Source organism: Hyla sarda, chromosome 6, assembly GCF_029499605.1.
Source record: "Hyla sarda isolate aHylSar1 chromosome 6, aHylSar1.hap1, whole genome shotgun sequence".
Lineage (NCBI taxonomy): Eukaryota > Metazoa > Chordata > Amphibia > Anura > Hylidae > Hyla > Hyla sarda.
Window position 1 is genome coordinate 56,510,334 of NC_079194.1, and position 25,791 is coordinate 56,536,124.

At 44.6% G+C, this 25,791-nt stretch overlaps 1 protein-coding gene and 1 long non-coding RNA gene across 12 annotated transcripts in view; one reads left to right on the forward strand and one right to left on the reverse strand.

The window, feature by feature from the left end:
- EMP1 (epithelial membrane protein 1) overlaps positions 1–25,791 on the forward strand; it is a 240,668-nt gene that overhangs the window by 204,722 nt on the left and 10,155 nt on the right. The window contains exon 1 of one of the 11 annotated variants that reach the window (XM_056523801.1): positions 23,344–23,414. The exons of 3 other annotated variants lie outside the window; for them this stretch is intronic. The gene's annotated coding sequence lies outside the window, so the exon portion shown is untranslated. Of the gene's footprint in view, positions 1–23,343; positions 23,415–23,663; positions 23,737–23,817; positions 23,842–24,322; positions 24,393–24,716; positions 24,741–24,936; positions 24,974–25,219; positions 25,556–25,673; positions 25,699–25,791 lie in introns of those variants that run through there. 7 more of the 11 variants (XM_056523804.1, XM_056523807.1, XM_056523798.1 and 4 more) reach the window with 7 other exon arrangements.
- Positions 21,331–24,089, reverse strand: LOC130275616 (uncharacterized). Its single transcript, XR_008844841.1, has 3 exons — positions 24,018–24,089; positions 23,711–23,913; positions 21,331–21,756 (listed from the first exon to the last, which is right to left on the reverse strand). It is a non-coding gene; the product is annotated as an uncharacterized LOC130275616 (long non-coding RNA).

The window sequence follows — 25,791 nt, forward strand, 5'->3', positions numbered from 1 at the left end:
GCTGACACGCCCCCTCAATACAATTCTATGACAGAGCGGGAGCGCTGCCTTCGGCAATCTCCGGCTCTGCCATAGCGATGTATTGAGGGGGCATGTCAGCTGCCGCTTTGTGCAGTGGTTGACACCCGTTATCTGGCCAGCGAGCCGTGACCCCGTACAGGAGATCGTGGGGGGCCCCAGCTGTCGGACCCCCCGCGATCTGAAACCACCCCTTTAAGAAAACAGGATTTTAACACACATGAAGGAACATTTCGGCTATGGTTTTTCAACACTACCCATCGGCAATGGATGACTCCCAAATAGTTTTTTACCATTAGATGAAGTTTACACTAATATAGTTATTCTATGTAGAAGTTTATTCACACTAGAAGTAACTGTGAGGACATGTTCATGTGTGGAATCTGCCGTGTGGATTTAGGTGATGATTTCTGATGCGGTTTTTAATGGTCTTTTTTTTATCCAAAAAAAAGACATGTTGAAAGTTTTGGTTGGTTGAGGTCTTAGTGCAGAGGCCCCAACTGATCTCTAGATATAGCTAGGTAAAGGGTGTGGCAGCGCACTTCACTCCCTGGCACAGCTCATTGCAAGAGGTGGGATCCAATATAATTCTATGGAGCCATTCTCCTGCCATGCACCTGCTATATCTAGAAATCAGTAGAATTTTTAGCACTGAGACTCAAAAACCGACCAAAACTATTGACAAATCTGTGTGACATGTCAATGTTTTTTTTTGAAAGACAGGGATGTTTAAAGCGCAAAGCAGAACTGCACGGAAGAAAATGTGAGATGGTTTGTAACCACCTTTTCTCCCACATCCTCCATTGAAATCATTGGGAGATGAAGATAAAACCGTGTATCTTTTAGACCCGAAAATAAGCACGGCATCCCCTACATGCCTTAACAATACATGAGTGATAGAATACAACTTCAACCATACATTCCCTACATTAGTATGTGTGATTAAGCCCTGATAGAAGTTAATGTTTATTATAATGAAGTGTGATTTCTGTAATGTGCTATTTCTATCGAATAGATTAATGCACCACTGAGTACACCCATAGTACAGTACAGCCTCATGTATCTGTATCTTGGCTCCGTACAACCTCTGGACTCTATGAAGCCATATGTATAGGCCCACACTGTCCCAACACATCTGCATATTTTGTTAGGTGCCAATTCTCTATAATTTGTATGGTCCATGGAATCCCATAGGGCCTGGCCATTAGGAGGACCTGGCATTAGGAAAAACACAAGGATGTTAAAGAAAAAAATCTAAATGGTACCGCCCTGTGGAGACGGACTTCATTGACAGTGGAACAATCCATCTTCTTAACCCAGCAATGATATATTGTTTTGGAGATAGTGCCTTGCATGGTTATGTAGTAAGACAAAGCTTTGTCATCACTCATATTGGTCCCTATCTCTTTTGAGGCGCCAATCTAAATTCCAATTATTTTTTGGAAGAAAGAGGGTAGAAAGAGAACCCAGAGAAAACCAGCACGAACACAAGGAGAACTGCAAACTCCTTTCATGCCATCCTTGGGGGGATTTGAACCCAGGATTCCAGCGCTTCCAATCAACAGTGCTAACCATACTGCCTGATGGTAATATTATGTATGTCTCATTAGTCAATACATAACAGTAACTTGTAGTTGTAGAAGCCTTGCATGCTGTTCTGTAATATTCTTTATTTACTTTGTTTAACTTACATTGGACCATATCTACAATAAGAAGAGCCAATGTATTACCAACACTGGCTCTTCCTTCTTCTTTTCTATGTACAGAGCTAAAGAACCCTTGAAGAAGCTCTGACTTCTCTTCATCCTCAGTGGCCATCTCCCCATTATCATTATATGTTGGTATATGCTCAAGACCAAGGCGAAAGTATGTAGGGCCAAGATGCTCTCACCTTGTTCTTGAGCATATACATATTTAAGAATTTTTGGGGATTCATTTTGCTTTGTTTGGCCAACTTCCTTTAATTCTGTATAGCAGCCAATTCTTGTTTAATATACTCCCAACATGTTTCAAAGGACTTTACAAAGCTTGTCCTCATCACTGCGCTCAGCAATGTTTGGAATCCCTGATTCCCTATAGGAAACTAATGGAGCTTGGGTTGCGCTGCTGCGCATGCGCAGCGCATTATGTTCATTCTATGACCCAATTTTTTTCGGATCTGCTGGTTATCCACCAACCTTCATATAGGATAAAACTTTGTGAAACAAGAATAGAATGTATTTACATTTTGGTCCCTGGTACCAAGGGTTTAAAGGGGTTCTCCACCATAAGGTGGTTTTAGTATGTACCTGGCAGACAGTAATGGACATGCTTAGGAAGGATCTGCGCTTGTCTTGGGGCTAAATGGCTATGTCATGAGATTACCATAACACTGTGGCTAGATGTTTGTGAACTGGTATTTCCTGTTTGACTTTTCTTTTTTTTACTACAAATCCCACAATTCCATTTTCTTCCCTCCCACACATCAGCCACCCCACCCATTGAAACATAAATGCATCCATTCAAAAGACCTGTGGATTTCAATCAGGGTGCCTACAGCTGTTGCATTAGTTGCAGATTGATCTCTATCCCACCAAGCGATTGCTCCACCCATTGAAGCAGACAGGCTCCCTGTCATCAGCTGACTAGTGAGTCAGGTCTCGGCTGCATTGCAACCTGGGAAAAATCTAAGACAGCAGTCATTTTGTATGCTGGTAAAAATAAAAATATTGGGGTGAAAATCACAGAAGAATTGGGAGAAAACCATCACACACAGGTACAGACATTATATTATGAACTACACTAACTTTACAGCCCCTGTAGCATAGTCAAATAAAAAAAAATTCCTGGAATACCCCTTTAACAGTGACAGTCCCAACAATCGCAGCATTGATAGAATTCACTAGATCTGTAATGGATACGCTAAAATGACTATTTTGAATATGCTTGCATAAATGGCCACTCACTAGCTCCTTCCACCTCCCGTGGTACTTGGAACAATGTGTATAAGATGGCGCCTCCAGAGAGAGCTACACCCAAGATGATAAGACCCACATGCTGGATGAGGAACGCCTAGAGATGGAAAAAAAAACAATCACAAGGACATTTATCCATGACATATAGCTTTGCACACGGCACATTGTCTATAAAAACCCTTGTAACTGTTGTAAATACAGGAAGTATCTTTTTCTGAACTGTGTGTTAGAGTGATTTTCTTCTCTCGTGCATGCACTGATCCTGATACCTAATTAGGAAGTGGGCAGATACTCATCTGTTACCGGGTCCAGTTAACATCCATTTCAAGGCCCGGTTCCGATCCATTTCTGATCCAACAGAGAATCTGGTCTTGTTGGGACTTCAACAAACTTACCCATAAAGTGATCCTGCACCAAGCTGAGGACTTTTCATTCTTCTGTTTACGTCTGGTGCCCAACATCCAGACAGATGGTATAAACACGTTGTTGCTATTTTCACTTCTGACTTATGTCCTTATTTATAACTACTTGACATAGGAAACAACTCGTCTGTTATGTCTAAGGAAACATTAGTCAGTCCCAACAATGGCCTTGTGTAATGTCTTGTGTCATTTTGTAATATTCTTCAGTATTATTGCCCGGCGTAGTAACCAGATCTTCATCTACTATATCGCTAAATAAAGAACCGCGTTTGGACAACCACCAAGAAACAAAGCATGTCCTTAGATATATGACAACTGCGGTGAAATACTGTAGATGTGTAATCAATACATGAGACAGATCCTTAATCCGTCGTACTATTTTGCTGATGGCGGCTTTTTCTAGTAGAATAAATTGCAGAGTTTACATGTTCGACAAACTTCAATATTATTCTTTTTTTATCTTCTCCGAAAGCTATTTCTCAAATATATTGTACATATAAACCTTTTTAGGTCATATAGATCAGTGGGCTCAAACTGTGGCCCTCCAGATGTTGCAATACTTCAACTCCAAGCATGCCCGGACAGCCGTTGGCTGTCCGGGCATGCTGGGAGTTGAAGTTTTGCAACATCTGGAGGGCTACAGTTTGAGACCACTGATATAGATGTATATAAAAAAAAAAATTGCTATCAATATTATAGACCAAATGGCATAGATAATATAGGAGAACAAAGGAAGATGGATCCAGCTTGGTGCAGGTAAATTAACTTTAATCCATGGGACAAGGAGGATACAAGTAACGCGTTTCAAGCGCTGTACGCACTCTTAGTCATACGCGTACAGCGCTTGAAATGCGTTACTTGTATCCTCCTTGTCCCATGGATTAAAGTTATTTTACCTGCACCGAGCTGGATCCATCTTCCTTTGTTCTCTTGATTGGCTGGTGCCGTCCAGCACCTGGATTCTTGCTCTGCTGTCCGGGGCGGGGTGAGCTGGTCTTCACTTTGTTTGCACGCATAGATAATATAGTATGCAGCGCTCAAGGTCCAGTTAAAAACTCCTTTATTTAATCTATAATAATGTTACTGTTACGCTGAGCGCTCCGGGTCCCTGCTCCTCCCCGAAGCGCTCGCGGTGTTTCTCCCCCTGCAGCGCCCCGGTCAGACCCGCTGACCGGGAGCGCTGCACTGACATTGCTGACGGGGATGCGATTCGCATAGCGGGACGCGCCCGCTCGCGAATCGCATCCCAAGTCACTTACCCGTCCCGGTCCCCTGCTGTCATGTGCTGGCGCGCGCGGCTCCGCTCTCTAGGGCGCGCGCGCGCCAGCTCTCTGAGACTTAAAGGGCCAGTGCACCAATGATTGGTGCCTGGCCCAATTAGCTTAATTGGCTTCCACCTGCTCCCTGGCTATATCTGATCACTGCCCCTGCACTCCCCTGCCGGATCTTGTTGCCTTAGTGCCTAGTGAAAGCGTTACTGTGTTTGTCCATACTGTGTACTTGACCCCCTGCTATTGCCTTATTGACTACGATTCTTGCTGCCTGCCCCGACCTTCTGCTATGTCCGACCTTGCTCTTGTCTACTCCCTTGTACCGCGCCTATCTTCAGCAGTCAGAGAGGTTTAGCCGTTGCTAGTGGATACGACCTGGTTGCTACCGCCGCTGCAAGACCATCCCGCTTTGCGGCGGGCTCTGGTGAAAACCAGTAGCAGCTTAGAACCGGTCCACTAGCACGGTCCACGCCAATCCCTCTCTGGCACAGAGGATCCACCTCCTGCCAGCCGGCATCGTGACAGTAGATGCGGCCATGGATCCCGCTGAGGTTCCCCTGCCAGTTGTCTCTGACCTCTCTACGCTGGTCGCCCAGCAAGCCCGACAGATCGCCCAACAAGATCACCAGCTGTCGTACTTGACCACCATGACACAGCAACTCCAGTCGCAGCTACAGCAGCTTCAGTCACAATTTCAGTCACAGCTACAGCAGCAACAACCATCTCCTCCGCCGGCTCCTGCACCTCTTCCGCAGCGAGTGGCCGCTCCTAGCCTCCGCTTGTCCCTGCCGGACAAATTTGATGGGGACTCTAGACTCTGCCGAGGTTTCCTGTCACAATGTTCCCTACATTTGGAGATGTTGTCGGACCAATTTCCTACTGAACGGTCGAAGGTGGCTTTCGTGGTTAGTCTCTTGTCTGGAAAGGCTTTAGCTTGGGCCACACCGCTCTGGGACTCCGATGACCCTGTCACCGCCACTGTACACTCCTTCTTCTCTGAGGTTCGCAGTGTCTTCGAGGAACCAGCCCGAGCTTCTTCTGCCGAGACTGCCCTGCTGAACCTGGTCCAGGGTAATTCTTCAGTAGGCGAGTACGCCATCCGATTTCGTACTCTCGCTTCCGAATTATCTTGGAACAACGAGGCTCTCTGCGCGACCTTTAAAAAAGGCCTATCCAGTAACATCAAAGATGTGCTGGCCGCACGAGAGATTCCTGCCAGTCTGCATGAACTTATCCATTTGGCCACCCGCATTGACATGCGTTTTTCGGAAAGACACCAGGAAATCCGCCAGGAAAAAGACCTTAATCCCTGGGCACCTCTCTCACGGTATCCCTTGCAGTCTACCCCTGTGCCTCCCGCCGAGGAGCCTATGCAAGTAGATCGGTCTCGCCTGACTATTGAAGAGAGGTCTCGCCGTAGGGATAGGAATCTATGTCTTTACTGTGCTAGTGCCGAACATTTCTTGGTGGATTGCCCGATTCGTCCTCCTCGTCTGGAAAATGCTCGCACGCAGCCTGCTCATGTGGGCCTGGCGTCTCTGGGTACGGAGTCTGCTTCTCCATGTCTCACTGTGCCCGTACGGATTTCTCCTTCTGCCGACTCCTCCTTCTCTGCCGTGGCCGTCTTGGACTCTGGTTCCTCTGGAAATTTTATTCTGGCCTCTTTGCTTGATAGGTACTGCATCCCGGTGATCCGTCTCATCAAGCCGCTCTACATTGCTTCAGTCAACGGAGTCAAGTTGAACTGCACTGTGCGTTTTCGCACAGTGCCTCTGCTTATGAGCATTGGACCACATCTCGAAAAGATTGAATTCTTGGTTCTGCCCGGCTGCACATCTGAAGTCCTTCTCGGTCTGCCATGGCTCCAGCACCATTCTCCCACCCTTGACTGGACCACCGGGGAGATCGAGAATTGGGGTCCTGCTTGCCGCAAGAAATGCCTCACGCCTGCTCCCGGCCCCGTCCGTCGGGCCTCCGTGTCCCCTCCTGTGCCTGGTCTCCCCAAGGCCTATCTGGACTGTGCCAAGCCTCACCCTCTGCCCTCCCTCCCCATTCCCACTCCTTCTGACCGGTCTGCCTAGGACTTCACTGTCCCCCTGAAGGAGACTCTACAATCACTCCCAATGTCCTCGTCCCAGGTGGAGCGACATCCCGACAAAAAGAGGGGGAGACCTAAGGGGGGGGGTACTGTTACGCTGAGCGCTCCGGGTCCCTGCTCCTCCCCGAAGCGCTCGCGGTGTTTCTCCCCCTGCAGCGCCCCGGTCAGACCCGCTGACCGGGAGCGCTGCACTGACATTGCTGACGGGGATGCGATTCGCATAGCGGGACGCGCCCGCTCGCGAATCGCATCCCAAGTCACTTACCCGTCCCGGTCCCCTGCTGTCATGTGCTGGCGCGCGCGGCTCCGCTCTCTAGGGCGCGCGCGCGCCAGCTCTCTGACACTTAAAGGGCCAGTGCACCAATGATTGGTGCCTGGCCCAATTAGCTTAATTGGCTTCCACCTGCTCCCTGGCTATATCTGATCACTGCCCCTGCACTCCCCTGCCGGATCTTGTTGCCTTAGTGCCTAGTGAAAGCGTTACTGTGTTTGTCCATACTGTGTACTTGACCCCCTGCTATTGCCTTATTGACTACGATTCTTGCTGCCTGCCCCGACCTTCTGCTACGTCCGACCTTGCTCTTGTCTACTCCCTTGTACCGCGCCTATCTTCAGCAGTCAGAGAGGTTTAGCCGTTGCTAGTGGATACGACCTGGTTGCTACCGCCACTGCAAGACCATCCCGCTTTGCGGCGGGCTCTGGTGAAAACCAGTAGCAGCTTAGAACCGGTCCACTAGCACGGTCCACGCCAATCCCTCTCTGGCACAGAGGATCCACCTCCTGCCAGCCGGCATCGTGACAGTTACATAGTGGCATGGAAAGAGGAGTCTTGTAAGCTTGACGTGTTTCGGGGGTTGCCCCTTAATCATAGACAGATCTATAGACCAAAAGGTTGCGTATCACCCCAACATATGTATAGGATATTGTAGAATGGATCGTCGTAGGTTCTCTTAGAATTTGGACAACATTATCGACCAAACCCTTGTGAGCTGGGTGTTGGCTCAGACCTAAAAATATTAGGAAGTGTTCTGAAAAGTAAGATCTAGCTGAGCAAACACATTAAGGGCGTTGGGTTACAGTATGACTACAGGCTGGGACTGGGCAGTACATATTGTAGATCTCGGTGGCTCCAGCGCCATTCTGTACTTGGAAACAGGCAACACCTTGAAAAGTCATTGTCAGCCTATTCATAACTGGAACAAATAGGTATCCGTGACGTTGCTCCTGGATTAAACCTGAAAATTAGGCCTGACTAGATCTACAGCTATGACAAATACACCCAGAGGTTACAATGATTCTCCTGTACTAGTTGTATTTATACTAATTCCCTCCCTTGTCATCAAACGAGTGAATATGCTCTTAGGTTTAGGCTCCAATGATCTTAGGACATTATTAGGTCAATAACTTCTTCCCTGTGTTCAGGACTGGTGCAAGGTTTTTTGCCACCCTAGGCAACAGCTAATTTTGCTCCGCCCATTGGCCTGCCCCATCTTAATACTGGGGGTGACACACTGTAACAAACCTCCTCCTCATCCAGCTGGCGGAGCGAGTGGTTCGGATGCTGGTTGTCTAACTTTCTTGCGGCAAGCATAGCGGCTTCACCCCCATCATGAGGGCGCTCTAGGCGGCTGCCTATTTTGCCTATAGGCAGAGCCGGCCCTGACTGTGTTCGTGATGTCAGATTCACATCCTGGGCAATACAATCCATGTAATCTAAATGATTCATCCCTTAACCCAACTATAGTCATTGAAACATTGAAGAAATAACCTTTAGTCACAGATTTGCTGATCTAAGAATTGAAGGATATGCAAACACCAAAGAAGGAGGCTGTAAAAAGGTACACAAAGTATTTATAGGTACTCCATTTATGATGTTTGATTTTCCCTATGGCACCATATGACAGAATTTATTCTCCTCTAGAAGCAATGTGTCCGGGGAAAGACACAGAATATAGCATGTTTACAGAATATAAAAAAAAGATGGAAGAAGACGGTCGCCCTTTGTAATTGGTGCCCGTTTACTGAGCCTTTCCATGGCTCCATCACTGGATCATATATGAGACCTTTTCTTAGTCATCGATGTTAAAGCTGCACATTTACACAGTACGATGTGCGGCCGATAAAGTCGATTTTAATGGCGGCACCAAAAGGCAATAAATAAGAGTTTTTCTCCTTCACGCTTTTACACAGACCCTTTTTTCGTGAATGACCGTTCTTAGGAATGCTAATTCACCCAATCATGGGTCCGTGTAGAGGGGCTTCGAAATCATTTTGAGGCAGCATTAAGCATAAATGAGGAACATCCTGTAAATGTATTCTCACCAATAATTGATTTTAGGCTGGGTTCCAATTACGTTTTCCCCCATACGGGAGCGCATACGGCAGGGGAGAGCTTAAAACCTCGCACTCCCGTATGCCTTTCTATGCGCTCCCGTATGTAATTCATTTCAATGAGCTGACCGCAGTGAAACGTTCGGTCCGGTCGGCTCATTTTTGCCATGTATGCCCTTTCATAACTGAACCTAAAACTGTGGTCGACCTCGGTTTTAGGTGCGGGGAAAAAGGGCATACAGGGCAAAAATGAGCCGACCAGACCGAACGTTTCACTGCGGTCGGCTCATTGAAATGAATTACATACAGAAGCGCATAGAAAGGCATACGAGAACACAAGTTTTTAGTTCTCCCCTGCCGTATGCGCTCCCGTATGGGGGAAAACGTAATGGGAACCCAGCCTTACTCCGAGGTGTAGCTTGTAGATTCTGGGCCCCGATGCAAAATCTGCAACAGGGCCACATATGTCAAATGTAATGATGTGACTGCTGCCTCTATAGCTACGCCTCGATTTCACCATTTGTAATATTGCCTGCCAGCTCAGTATAATCTAATTTGCGTAGGTGTCAGGTCTTTCCTAACTGGCATTGGAACAGATGCACCAAAACCAGATGATCCAGTTTTATTAACATATTTATATTGCTTTGTTACACCTAGTCAATATAAAACATAGCAAAAATAATATACAGTAGATTAATCTCTAATTCTCTCAGTCAGTGCTTTTCAACCTTTGGCTTTTTACCCTTTTTAAAACAATAACTCCCACAGGTTGGAAAGGGCTTCTTATAACCTAAACGCTAGGCAGGTATTAGACTGAGTAAAATGTTAAAATCCAAGTCAAGTATCATTTGTAATATCCTGTAAAAAATGTGGATGATCTGACTTAAAGGGGTATTCCAGTATTTTTTTTTTTTTCATGTAACTATGCTGCAGGGGCTGTAAAGTTAGTGTAGTTCATAATATAGTGTCTGTACCTGTGTGTGATGGTTTTCTCACAATTCTTCAGTGATTTTCACCCCAATAATTATTTTTGACAGCATACAAAATGACCCATGTCTCGGGTTTTACCAGGTTAAAGTGCGTCAAGACATGACATCACATCAGGTGTGCGAGAGGAGCCTGTTTGGCTTCAATGGGCGGAGCAATAGCTGGGTGGGAGAGAGATCATTTTGCAACATCTGGAGGCACCCTGGTTAGAAAACACTGGTCTTTTGAATGGAATGCAACTCATTTGTGTTTCAATGGATGGGGTGGCTGATGGGTTGGTTGGGAGGAAAGTGACCTCGCATTACAAACAAGGAACTATGGGATGTGTAGTTTAAGATAAACCAGTTCACAAAAAGATAGCCACAGTGTTATGGTAATCTCACTTAGCCATTTAGCTCCAACACAAGCGCAGATCCTTCCTAAGCATGTCCACTACTGTCTGCCAGGTATGTACTAAAATCCCCTTATGGTGGAGAACCCCTTTAAAGATAACCTGTCACACTGAAAATGCAGTTCAATCTGCTGATGATGTACTGTATAGTATTCTGGGAAAAGTTTCAGGATAACCTGTCATCTCATTATGTAAATTTCTGCTCATTCTGGGCTAAGTAGTCATGTGGGTGGTCCTAATCAGTGATTAACAGCTCTCTGTCTGTGCTCACTGGGTAGGACCGCCCACATGACTACTTAGCCCAGAATGAACAGAGGATTACATGAATGAATGACAAGTTATCCTGGAACGTTTTCCTCATATCTATATATCAATCTGCTCAGCTCCTTTTGCTAAATAACATGACTCCTGCAGATTGAACTGCATTTTCTATGTGACAGGATCCCTTTATTATCTATGACACACTAGAACACCCTGCATAGGGGGCTGCTAGTAATCTGTCTCTGTAAAGTGGAAAATACAAGGTAGGAGTATCCTATAGAGCAATGGTCTCCAACCTGCGGACCTCCAGATGTTGCAAAACTACAACTCCCAGCATGTTGGGAGTTGTAGTTTTGCAACATTTGGAGGTCCGCAGGTTGGAGACCACTGCTATAGAGTATCCGGGTCCTTGTGTTTGGCAGAGGCCTCATATAAATTCTGCAGCTCAGACTTATCTGTGTTCTGGTAGTTACCAGGACAGGCCCTGAGCGCTGATTTTCGCACACGGTTGAATTAAAGGGGTACTCCGGTGAAAAACTTTTTTTTTTTTTTTTTTAAATCAACTGGTGCCAGAAAGTTAAACAGATTTGTAAATCACTTCTATTAAAAAATCTTAATCCTTCCTGTACTTATTAGCTGCTGGAAATTATTTTCCGTTCAAAACACAGAGCTGTCTGCTGACATCATGAGAACAGTGCTCTCTGCTGACATCTCTGTCCATTTTAGGAACTGTCCAGAGTAAAAGGAAATCCCCATAGCAAACATATGCTGCTCTGGACAGTTCCTAAAATGGACAGTGATGTCAGCAGAGAGCACTGTGGTCATGATGTCAGCAGAGAGCTCTGTGTTTCAAAAAGAAAATAATTTCCGCTGTAGTATTCAGCAGCTAATAAGTATAGGAAGGATTAAGATTTTTTATTAGAAGTAATTTAAAAATCTGTTTAACTTTCTGGCACCAGTTGATTAAAAAAAAATAAAAATAAAAAAGTTTTTCACTGGAGTACCCCTTTAAATCTTTAGGACTTCAGGACTTCTCCATTGCACCTAACAAATGCATTGTAATTGTCCTCAAATTTGTCCATTCCTTAGTCAGTGAAAAAATATGTCATTTTCTTCCTTTGACTAAAATTAAAAAAAAAAAATGTCTGTGACAGGTTTAGTTTCGGAAATTACCAAAAGACCCTGAAAATATGAGTGGCGCCTCAGGCTTCAGTGAAGGATATTCTATACAATTCATTACAAGGTGAAAAAAATTTGGTGGCCACGTGTTTGCTAAAATAAGTTTTACTCTCTAGCCGCCCCGGGTGCATTTCTGTCATTTTTAAGATGAAAGGCTGAACGCCTGGGGCTATTGTACAATGACTATACCTGCCTGCCACAGCGGAGATAATTCACTGCATAGAATCATTTACAAAATGGTCATTGTCATGGGGAGGACAGAAAGAGAAGAAAAAAAAAACATTAAATATATATATATATATATATATATATATATACACAGTGACCCCCGACCTTAGATGGCCCCGACATACGATCATTTCAACATACAATGGCCTCTCAGAGACCATCACATGTTGAAGGCAGCATCAACATACGATGCTTTTGTATGTCGGGGCCATCGCATAAACGGCTATCCGGCAGCCCAGACTGCTTCAACTGCCACCGGATAGCCGTTTATGGTGCCCCGTGAGCTCCGGTGATGGTCACTTACCTGTCCTCGCGGCTCCGGCGCGTCCTCTTCGGGATCCTCTGCACCGTCGGCGCTCTCCATCGTCGTCATCACGTCGCCGCACACGCCGTCCCGTCATCCAATAGGAGCGGCGTGCGTAGCGACGTGATGGCGGCGATGGAGAGCGAGGATGCCGGGGAAGCAGAGGCCTTACCGGAGCGTCGGGGACACCACGGGGACGCGGCGACAGCGATGGAAGGCGACATCCAGGGCAGCGGTGACGAGCAGTGACGGTCCGGAGCGGCGGGGACACGTTAGTATAACCTCCAATACCAGTGGTCTTCAACCTGCGGACCTCCAGATGTTGCAAAACTACAACTCCCAGCATGCCCGGACAGCCGTTGGCTGTCCGGGCATGCTGGGTGTTGTAGTTTTGCAACATCTGGAGGTCCGCAGGTGCACGATCCCTCAACATACGATGGTTTCAACAAACGATCAATTTGGAACGGATTACCATCATATGTTGAGGGACCACTGTATATATATATAGTTTGCTGTCAGTTCGGGTCATCAAAGGAGCAGTCGGGCCGGGACTTGCGTCCGTAATATGGATGCATATGCATAATGTGTCGCACCCTCCTTAGAAGAATATTCACAACTACTGTGCTACATCCCTTTTCTGCTGTATAAGTGAGAATGGCATTCACTACAGACGTGTAAACATATAAAAGCAGGGTCGACAAAACCTGCCGAAGTCAATGGGATTACCTGTCTATTTTATCGGCGACCAAAGGTGTCTGGCAGCAGCTTTTTCCTCCTCTTCTCGTCGATACCACATACAGAGTACACATATATGCAGGGAGGATAGGAGAACTAGCTGTCGGGGGAGTGACACCTTAAAGGGTACCTTTCATCAAAAAAACTTTTGATATATTATAGATTAATGTATGCAGAATAACTTTCCAATTGCATGTTATTAAAAAATATGCTTCTTTCTATTTAATTTTCCACTTTGAAAAAATGACCACTAGGGGTCTCCCTACCAGTCCTTTTTTATAGATTTCAGACTCATGCAGGAGTCCTAAATCTCAGACTGCAGCCGGGACACAGACAAACTCACCACTGCTCACTGCCAGGGAGCAATGTTGCGCTTGTCTGTGTCCCGGATGCAGTCTGAGATTTAGGACTCCAGCATGAGTCTGAAATCTATAAAAAAAAAAAAAAAGGACTGATAGGGAGACCCCTAGTGGTCATTTTTTCAAAGTGGAAAATTAAATAGAAAGAAGCATATTTTTTAATAACATACTATTGGAAAGTTATTCTGCATACATTAATCTATAATATATCAAAACCTTTTTTGATGATAGGTACCCTTTAAAGTGTCCTTGTTACATTAAACAAAACTTTACATATGTCATAGAGATATGGCAAAAGTTTTGATTGATTGGTCAGGGTTTGGATGTTCAGACCCAATGACTAGAACAAGATGGCCGAAGCGCACAGCCTAACAAGCTTGAGCGGATACAATCTCATAGACTTTCTATAGAAGTCAGTCGTGTGGACAGAGCTACCAAAAAGCCTTTCCTACACACTTCTTTCATTTATATCTAGAAATCGGCAGGGCCTTAGCACTGAGAGACCCCAAACCGATCAAAACTTTCCAAATGTCCCTGTGACATGTCAAAAGTTTTTTGAAGAGACTGAACCAAAATACCTTGGTAAGTTACACAACTCTCTGCCCTGAAATACTTCTGTGTAGTTCTGGCCCACAAAATAACCACATATGTAAACGTGGTGAGCCACGGTGAATGGCGGGACCACGGGGTGTAGTGGTGTAGGTGGATGGGACAGATGGTATTAACCCCAGGGGCAAGATGTTATTAACCCCTAATGTTCGTGACGCCAGAGTGGAGGCTTTACTGAGGTCAGATAGTTGTTATAGTCTTTACAGCTCAGCCAGAATCCCAGAGAGGTGGCCAGGAATACAGAAGGACCTCGCAGCTTGCTGGGACTAGTAATAGACTTTAGATCAGCCACGCAGACTAGGATAGACTTGACTTTGGAATAGACTTTAGGCTTGACTGGACTGTAGGTAGTGACAGCAGACAGAGACTTGACTTACTGGAAGTGGCTGTAGATTTGAGGCCTTCCAGGTAGCTGGACACTAGCACTGAGACATCTGGTCTCTCTGTTCCTCACCATCAAAAGAGCCAAAAGAGAGAGAATTACATTAGTCCTCCAAAGGTCCTTTATACTGTCTGTACATTAGTATACTGACTATACATATAGTACAATAAATAACATTAAAGTAACAGCAGGAGAGACACTGCAGGGAGCCCCCAGGTCACTGAAGGACTCAACCTGACAGGGCCTAAGGGTAGTACAGGACAATGTTCTATACTGGGACATTACATAAACAATCCAGCTGCTCGAAAAAAGATGAAAACAATGAAACATAAAGGGTTATCAGGCCTGGGCGAACTTAAGGAAACATTGCTGGCAGTCATAGAGTTTTCAAAAACTTTATGAGATGAGAAGGTGCAATTTCCAGATTGCCTCTAGTAAAAGATTTCAGGCAATAGAAAGTAAGGACTCGCTGTCAAGGACTCACTTGTTATGTACAAAGACACTTGACATGCCAAAATAAGGACACCAAGTTTTTTTTTTTTAAAGCTTTTGACATATCTTAGGGACAGCTCCTGAGTTTTGATCAGTCAAGGTCTGAGAATTCAGACCCCAACCGATCACTAGAACGAGCTGGGAGAAGCCTATGCTAAGTGAGTTCTTTCTCGACTGTGTCACATGACCAAGATGGACTGAAAACGCATATCTATGGGCCCACTCCTTCTAGTAATTGGTCGGGGGTCTAAAAACACTGATTAAAATTTTTGACATGTCCTTTGACGGTCCATATACGATCTTATAAAAAATAATATTTTTGGAATCATTTATCTTTTGCTCAGTGTCATGGTCAGTCTGAACAACTTTATATACATGGCTTGGACAGTAAACCAATTCTCTTCCCTGAGTAAAGGACAGGTTAGCTTTGACTTAAAGGGGTACTCCACTGGCCAGCATTCAGAAGTGTTCTTCAGGGATCAGCCACGCCCCTCGTGACATCACGGGCATGCCCCCTCAATGCAAGTCTATGGGAGGGGGCGTGACGGCTGTCACGCCCCCTCCCATAGGCTTGCATTGAGGGGGCATGGTCGTGATGTCACGAGGGGCGTAGCTGACCCACTCAACGTGAAAACAACTTCGGAACATTTACTTCCAAATGCTGGCCAGTGGAGTACCCCTTTAAAGGGGTACTCCGCCCCTAGACATCTTATCTCCTATCCAAAGAATAGAGGATAAGATGTCAGATCGCGGAGGTCCCGCTGCTGGGAACCACCGGGATCTCGGCTGCAGCAGCCACCTGTACGGCTTCCGGCAACGCTGGAGGCTTCGGATCCTGACCAAAATGGCGGAAGAGCGTGACGTCACGACTCCGCCCCGTGTCACGTCACGCCCCATCCCCTCAATGCAAGTCTATGGGAGGTCCATCACGCCCCCCTCCCATAGACTTGCATTGAGGGGGCGGGGCGTGATATCACACGGGGCAAAGTCATGAAGTCACACTCTTCTGCCATTGTGGTCGGGATCCGAAGCCTCCAGTGCTGCCGGAAGCCGTACAGGTGGCTGCTGCAGCCAAGATCCCGGGTGTCCCCAGCGGCGGGACCCCCGCGATCTGACATCTTATCCCCTATGCTTTGGATAGGGGATAAGATGTCTAGGGGCGGAGTACCCCTTTAAATACTGTAAGAATGTAACGGACTGTTCTCTCCTGCGCTTCTTGTTGGTATTCCCAAAAGACTAGATCTTTTTACAACGCTAATGTTTTCTCTATAAGATTACTATGAAATTCTGTCTATATAGCATTTCTAGGTTCCCATACAACAGACCTGCTCTTAATGACATGTCACCTGAGGCAATGGTAACGTGTTGAAACAGCAAGGAAAGCCAAGTAATGCGCATAAGCAAGCCAACAAAAAGATACTGTAGAGCAGTTTCCCACACAATAGAGAGTAGTTACTATATTGTACGTACGGACCAAGTAGGCGCTCCACCCCAAAAATAGAACACAGGGTGTGCCATTGGGGAGGAGATGATGTGACATGTGAGCAATGACAGGTCATTTACATGTATTTATCTTTTCCTGATATCGATACATATTTATGTAAATGGTTTAGAATGCTTGGGATTCAGATCACTCGATTTCGGTCATCTTTGTGTACCGCCATATAGATGATCTGGAGATACCGGCCATAGCGTGCAACGGGAAGAGAAGCCAACGGTCTACGTCACCAACCAAGCATTTATGTGTCACTAAATTAGGTTTGTTTTAAATAAAGAGTCTATTCATGAGTCTACGTGTAACTACCTTGGTAACTGATCATGAATGATAAGATGATAATCATGATAGACTTGAGGTTTGTATGCAGATACTTTCCGGTAGATGCTATCTAGGTGGCCCAGATGGGGCAGTTCTTCTGTGTATTATGTCCTTACAGAATTCTTGCTTTGCCTTGAACAGATTCTGGGGATTACAAGTAGAGATGAGCGAACTTACAGTAAATTCGATTCGTCGCGAACTTCTCGGCTCGGCAGTTGATGACTTTTCCTGCGTATATTAGTTCAGCTTTCAGGTGCTGCGGTGGGCTGGAAAAGGTGGATACAGTCCTAGAAGACTCTTTCCTAGGAATGTATCCACCTTTTCCAGCCCACCGGAGCACCTGAAGGCTGAACTAATTTACGCAGGATAAGTCGTCAACTGCCGAGCCGAGAAGTTCGCGACGAATCGAATTTACTGTAAGTTCGCTCATCTCTAATTACAAGCTATGTGTATAGTAGGTGTGATAGACCAGAATGTCATGCAGATGAAGCCAACAGCATGATTGTGGCATGCTACTCCTTCTGCTTGGCGTGCTATGGCATTGGCGTAGCCCACCATCGAAAGCTTGTACAGGAGCAGGGACTTCTGTCTATTATAGCAAATACAGTGGTCCCTCAACATACGATGGTAATCCGTCCAAATGGACCATCGTTTGTTGAAACCATCGTATGTTGAGGAATCCGTGCAATGTAAAGTATAGGACAGTGGTCTACAACCTGCGGACCTCCAGATGTTGTAAAACTACAACACCCAGCATGCCCGGACAGCCAACGGCTGTCCGGGCATGCTGGGAGTTGTAGTTTTGCAACATCTGGAGGTCCGCAGGTTGAAAACCACTGGTATTGGAGCTTATACTCACGTGTTCCCGCCACTCCAGACCGTCACAGCTGCCCTGGATGTCGCCGTCCATCGCTGTCGCCGCGTCCCTGGGTTGTCCCCGACGCTCCGGCAAGGCCTCTGCTTCCCCGGCATCCTCGCTCTCCGTCGCCGCCATCACGTCGCTACACACGGCGCTCCTATTGGATGACGGGACAGCGTGCGCAGCGACGTGATGACGATGATGGAGAGCGCCGACGATGCAGGGGATCCCGAAGAGGACGCGCCGGAGCCCTGAGGACAGGTAAGAGACATCACCGGAGCTCACGGGGCACCGTAAACGGCTATCCGGTGGTAGCTGAAGCAGTCAGCGCTGCCGGATAGCCGTTTATGCGATGGCCCCGACATACAAAAGCATCATATGTTGATGCTGCCTTCAACATGTCATGGCCTCTGAGAGGTCATCGCATGTTGAAATTATCGTACGTCGGGGCCATCGTAGGTTGGGGGGGGGGGGGTCACTGTATACTAGAGATGAGCGGCATTGGCCATATTCGAATAGACGAATGTTCATCCTATATTCGCGAATTTTGCGTATTCGTTATATATTCGCGTATTCGAGGAAGAAAACAGTTTGGGGGTGGGCAACTTTACTATTGGTTGCTAAAGATATTGTTGATAACCTCTGACAAGTGTATTTGCGTCATTCTAATTGGCCCACAAGTGAAAAGAAGGAACATGCGAATATTCACATATATGGAAAAAAGTGAATGTTCGTAATTTCGAATATGTGGCGAATATATTCGCAATATTCGTGAATTCGTGAATATAAAATTCTAAATGCGAATATTCGCACCCAGCATTAAAATATACGAGGAAGGGACAAAATGTGGATCTTTGGAGATACTGCTGCATAACTGGTATATACACGACCACAGACAAAGCGCAGGACAAATCAATTCTATTTATATGTAACAACTAGAGTTGCCATCTTTCTTGCAAAAAAAATACCGGCCATGCTAATTTGCATAATTCATTATATATGCGTGACATCACAGTATACACATATGTGGGGGGAATTTTGTTCCTATTCTGACCCCTATAACCTTTTTATTTCTCCTTATACGGGTCTGTATGAGGGTCATTTTTTGCGCCCCGATCTGTAGTTTTTAATAGAACCATTTTTGTTTCGATGTGACTTTTTGATCGCTTTTTTTAAATTAAATACGGGAGTTGCAGTTAATTACTAACTACAACTCCCAGCATGGCCTGATACAGCCTGTGGCTCAGCAGCTGCCTCAAACGAAAGCTACAACTCCCAGTATGCTGGACTATATAGTAGTATATAGTAAAGGTCTGTGTTTCCCAACCAGGGGTGCCTCCAGCTGTTGTAAAACTACTACTTCCAGTATATTGGACTATATAGTAGTATATAGTATAGGTCAGTGTTTCCCAACCAGGGGTGCCTCCAGCTGTTGTAAAACTACAACTCCCAGTATGTTGGACTATATAGTAGTATATAGTATAGGTCAGTGTTTCCCAACCAGAGGTGCCTCCAGCTGTTGTAAAACTACAACTCCCAGTATGTTGGACTATATAGTAGTATATAGTATTGGTCAGTGTTTCCCAACCAGGGGTGCCTCCAGCTGTTGTAAAACTACTACTTCAAGTATGTTGGACTATATAGTAGTATATAGTATAGGTCAGTGTTTCCCAACCAGGGGTGCCTCCAGCTGTTGTAAAACTACTACTTCAAGTATGTTGGACTATATAGTAGTATATAGTATTGGTCAGTGTTTCCCAACCAGGGGTGCCTCCAGCTGTTGTAAAACTACTACTTCAAGTATGTTGGACTATATAGTAGTATATAGTATAGGTCAGTGTTTCCCAACTAGGGGTGCCTCCAGCTGTTGCAAAACTACAACTCCCTGCATGCCCGGACATCCGTTGGCTGTCCGGGCATGCTGGGAGTTGTAGTTTTGCAACAGTTGGAGGTGCTCTGGTTGGGAAACACTAGTATAGGTTATGGTGCAACATTCCGGGAGTTGGAGGATCGGTTGGATAAATACCCGCCATCGCATTGCCGGTATTTTTAATATAAAAATACCGACAGGGTGGCCAAAATACTGGCTGTAAAGCTCCTATTGCAGAACTTTGTGCTCTTATAAGAACAATACTGTAGTGAGCAGCTGTATCACCGCTCACTGTACTGGACTGTACATTCACCGGGCTGGGCAGGAGAGTGCCTGGCCTGGTCAATGTAGGGAGTACCAATGCATATATGCTTCTTCACTGTACTCTATGGTTGACTTCATGAGCCAAGTAGACCAAGTAAAGCAATTTTGCAAACAGTCTTCAGTAATAATTATCTATCATTATTTGTATGCAGCTTCTATGCAAACCTATGTGTCTCCATGGTTACAAGCTTCAAACCAAACTTGTGTGTAGTCTGACACTGCAGTCGTGTGTTATTCCTCTTCTACTTCTTACTAACATACCGTACAGGCAGCGAGAATGAGGCGGTAGATGAAGACGTCAAGAAATGTCCGCAGAGATGCATAGAATATATGCACCTAACATTACTGTTAATCATTGTAAAGTCAATCAATACAGTTTTATGGGGGGAGGAGAAAGCGGCGTTCAGATTGGCCTCACCGCGCACATGGAAACCACACGTGCGAATGGGCAATCCCAAAATAGGACAAATTGGAACTATGGATCCGTATACCACTCACTTTATGGATTTGTATACCACTAGCTCTATGGATCCGTATACCACTAACTTTATGGATCCATATGAAATACCACTCACTCTATGGATCCGTATACCACTCACTCTATGGATCCATATATCACTCACTCTATCAATCCGTATACCACTCACTCTATCGATTATACCAGTCACTCTATCGATCTGTATACCACTCACTCTATACATCCGCATACCACTCATGCTATGGATACATATACCACTCACTCTATGGATCCGTATACCACTCACTTTATGGATTTGTATACCACTAGCTCTATGGATCCGTATATCACTCACTTTATGGATTTGTATACCACTAGCTCTATGGATCCGTATACCACTCACTTTATGGATTCGTACACCACTAGCTCTATGGATCCGTATACCACTCACTTTATGGATTCGTATACCACTAGCTCTATGGATCCGTATACCACTCACTTTATGGATTCGTATACCACTAGCTCTATGGATCCGTATACCACTCCCTTTATGGATTTGTATATCACTCACTCTATCGATCTGTATTCCACTCATGCTATGGATACGTATACCACTTACTCTATCGATTCATATACCACTCACTTTATGGATCCGTATATCACTCACTCTGTGGATCCGTATACCACTCACTCTATAAATCCGTATACCACTCCCTCTATGGATCCGTATACCATACCCTCTATGGATCCGTATACCTCTTACTCTATAAATCCGCATACCATTCATTCTATGGATACGTATACCACTCTCTCTGCTCTCCGACAACAACTGAGCCTAGACGGTAATAAATGAAGGGGCACAGTGCTCAGCCGGGTTCCTCTGCCCCTTTGTTTTAGCAGTCAGTAGGGGTCCCATTGTCTCCCCCTTTTCCACCTAATACCAACAACTGAATACAGGCAGACATTTATAGAAGAATTTACTATGCCAATCTGAAATATCGTTCTCTGCTGTGTGCTATCTTACTGGTTACAGAGAGAATTTTCCAGATGTTTAATATCCTCCATTTATTTTAGAACAGATTGTCGTCTTTCAATGCCCTCTGACAAGCTTGAAGTTATTGCACATATTCCAGATTTATATTTTGCCTTGATACTTGGTACAGCACAAACATTGTACTTTTGCCACGCGGAGGCTGTTTTATGGTGTAGACAGAGTAAATGTTACACTTGCATCATTGGAACTTAGTCATTTGTTCTTTTCTTCTTGTTCTTATTTCATCGATCTTTTTCTCAGCTTTTAGCTATGTGCCGCTCCACACCCTTCAGTAAGTAATTGCCGAAACGACTGGCATTGGCGCAGAACAGATTCGGGCTCAGTCTGGGTGTGGCACGTAGAATAACTCGAAGCTCTTGTTAAAGAAACAAAAAAGAAGAAATAAAAACAGGACGACAAAACAAATGTTTCATTACGTCTTCCTAGAAAGGAGCCTGAATCTATATTATCAAAAAAAAAAAAGATAATGTGACATCTCAACCCAAAATGGACAAATCTCTTATCGGTTTAGACATCCACATCATGTAAAAGCCGACTAGGTTTATGAGAATTCCCACTTGTGCGTTTCCTTGACGGTACCGGCACATGTAGCAGTTGTTGCGTCCAAACAAAGCCACGCCCACTTATGGTGACCAATTTACTGATAAAACTGTGCAGGCAATGGCCGCCCTATGTGGGTGTGGTTTCAACACTACACCATTAGAACATACCCTTTATTTCTATAGCGCTATCCTCTATTATTCTAAGAGCTGTTACTAGAGATGAGCGAATTTACAGTAAATTCGATTCGTCACGAACTTCTCGGCTCGGCAGTTGATGACTTATCCTGCATAAATGAGTTCAGCTTTCAGGTGCTCCGGTGGGCTGGAAAAGGTGGATACAGTCCTAGGAAAGAGTCTCCTAGGACTGTATCCACCTTTTCCAGCCCACGGGAGCACCTGAAAGCTGAACTAATTTATGCAGGAAAAGCCATCAACTGCCGAGCCGAGAAGTTCGTGACGAATCAAATTTACTGTAAGTTCGCTCATCTCTAGCTGTTACCCAAAAACTGCAGAATAATTACACCCCATCATGTGTAAACAATGTAAATATAAAACACTTTGATAAACAAATGGGCCATTAAAGGGGATGTATGCTTATAAAAAAAAATAATAATAATCTCTTTTTGCCAAAATGGTTCGTTGACCATAGATTGGATAGGATCTCTCTGCAATCAGCTATAATCTGTGGGAGAATCTGGCTAAAAATTGTTTTGGTTTCCTGCAGCACCCCCACAGGAGAAATTAGGTACTACACACAGTTCTCTTTAAGGGTAGGTTCACACGTGCGCAGGATTTTCTGCTGCAGATTTTAATATAAACGAAATGACTGAGCACAGCTTCTAATCGGCAGTTACAAATCCTGCGCATCAAATCCGCGCAGGATCCCGTGTGTGTGAACGTACCCTACGGGTACGTTCACACATACGGGATCCTGCGCGGATTTGATGCGCAGGATTTGAAACTGCCGATTAGAAGCTGTGCTCAGTCATTTAGTTTACATTGAAATCTTCTGCAGAAAATCCTGTGCGTCAAATCCTGCGCATCAAATCTGCGTGCGTGTGAACGTACCCTAAAGGGGTTGTCCTGGATTGGGAAACCGCTGCTTCTTTTTTTTTTTGCAAAAACAGCACCACTCCTGTCCACTGGTCATGTGTAGTACTGCAGCTCAGTCCCATTCACTTCAGTGGAGCCGAACTGCAATACCAGATGCAACCTGCAGACATAAGTGGCGCTGTTTTTGCAAGAATGAAGCAGTGTTTTTCTAAACCTGGACAACCCCTTGTCCCATGACTGCAAGTTATCCTGTGTCTTGAGGATAGAGGATAACAAACTTATCGCAGGGGGCCTGATCGCTGAAACTCCCATAATCTTCAGAATGGGAACCTCTGTCTCCCGTAAGAATGAAGCAGCAGTTGCGCATATGTGCTGCTGCTTCATTCATCCTCTATGGGAGCTGAGCAATGAAGATGAGGTAAATGCATGCACACCGCCTCTCCATGCTCCATTCTCGAGTACAACCCCCACCCCCCACCCCAATTCTGGGAAGAGGGGATAATTTGAAACTAGGATCATTTAAAAATAGGAAATTTGAAAATGGGTTCTCTATAGGTTTACACAGTTTTTGTGTTTTAGGCTCTTTTGCATCAAAATGTTTGTATTTCTGCTTTGGCAACATTTGAACAATGAAACTATTTCTAGCTCTTACTCATTTGATGGCAACAAATAGCAAATCTGGAAAGAGTAATAGTGAGGATACTACCCATTTACTTTTCGTATAAGCAGGAAGACGCAGGGTGAGTGTTTGACTTGGCTTGGAAACAGGTTCTTAAATCCTCCGTAGAGCTGTAATGATGGCCTCAGTGTGGAAAGGGATCAAGATATTTACCCATCTATTGTGGGTTAGTGAATAGATTTATGGTGAACTGTTTGCTGTAGACAGATGAGATTAACCTCTGATGCAGCAACATGGGCTATAGTGAACACAATACAAACACAATACATATGCAAAACGATTAACTTTTTGGGAAAAAAATGAAATCTGTCCTATCGGCAAATCTTCAAAATGGTTTCTTACATGAAATCGATAGGATGCAATACGTGCATTGCCCTGCATAGGAAGTTCATGAATAATCAACCCGAAACACTAGTTTCCTACAGTATTTCTAGCTATATATATGTATATATATATATATATATATATATATATATATATATATATATCCATACAGCCTAAAAAGTTCAGTAAGTTCATAAATACATTGAGGGAAATTCATTAAGGCCTGTGCTGAGGAAAAGTGGCCCAGTTGCCCCTAGTAACCAATCAGATCGCTTCTTTTATTTTTCAGAGGCTTTTTCAAAAATGAAAGCAGCGATGTGATTGGTTGCTATGGGCAACTGGTTGACTTTTCCTCAGCGCAAGTTTTGATGGATTTCCCCCATTGTGTCCATGGTTAGAGTTGCTCCACTGGTGTCAAGTCCAGAGCTGCATTCATAATTCAGCTTGCTGATATAGAAAATTGTCTTCGACAGTGGTCTTTAAGCTGTGGACCACCAAATGCTGCAAAACTACAACTCCTGGAAGTTCCCATTGCCCTGCATGGGAAATTCATGAATGATCAACACTAAGCACTAGTTTCTTACAGTGCATAAGGGAGATTTATCAAAACCTGTCCAGAGGAAAAGTTGCCCATAGCAACCAATCAGATCGCTTCTTTCATTTTGCACAGGCCTTATTAAAAATGAAAAAAGCCATCTGATTGGTTGCTATGGACAACTCAGCAACTTTTCCTCTGGACAGGTTTTGAGATATATATATATATATATATATATATATATATATTTAGTCTAAAATGTTCAGTAACTTCATAAATACATATGAGATTCATCAAAACATGTGCAGAGAAGAAGTCGACCAGTTGCCCATAGCAACCAATCAGAATGCTTCTTTCATTTTTGAAAAGGCCTCTGAAAAATTTAAGAAGCGATCTGATTGGTTGCTATAGGCAACTAAGCAACTTTTCCTCAGCGCAGGTTATATATATATATATATATATATATATATATAGATAGATATAGCCTAAAAAGTTCAGTAACTTCATAAATACATTTGAGCTTTATCAAAACCTGAAACCTGTGCAGAGAAAAAAAGTTGCCCAGTTGCCAATAGCAACCAATCAGATAACTTCTTTCATTTTTGAAAAGGCCTCTGAAAAATGAAAGAAGCGATCTGATTGGTTGCTATGGGCAACTGGGCAACTTTTCCTCTGGACGGGTCTTGATGAATCTCCCCCATTGTGTCCACTGGTGTCAAGTCCAAAGCTGCATTCATATTTCAGCTGGCTGATATTAGACATGGTCTCCAATAGTGGTCTCCAAACTGTGGACCACCAGATGTTGCAAAAATTACAACTCCCGGGCATGCTGGAAGTTGTAGTTTTGCAACAGAAGGTGGTCCACAGTTTGGAGACCATTGATCTACCAGTTTGTAAAAACAACCTCAAGAGCTGAGCTTCTATAATGCAGTGTTTTTTGTTTATCGGATACTGTACAGACGGAATACCGCTGCAAGCGTTGACACTGAACCAGCGGGGGAACGCAGATTTCAGCTCTGAAGTAATGATGAGCAGCATAGGCCATGTTTGAATTCGCGATATTTTGCGAATATTTGGATGAATATTTGTCCTATATCCGTGAATTTCGCTTAATCGCTATCTCTTTTTTTTTTTCAAGGGAAAACTCGTAAAGAAATTTGCATAGTGCGCATGCGCAATTCTATCTTTAACCTAAAAGAAGAAAGGGATAAGTGTCCAGTCTGGAAGTGCTGATATTTGCATAAATATTCGCATAAA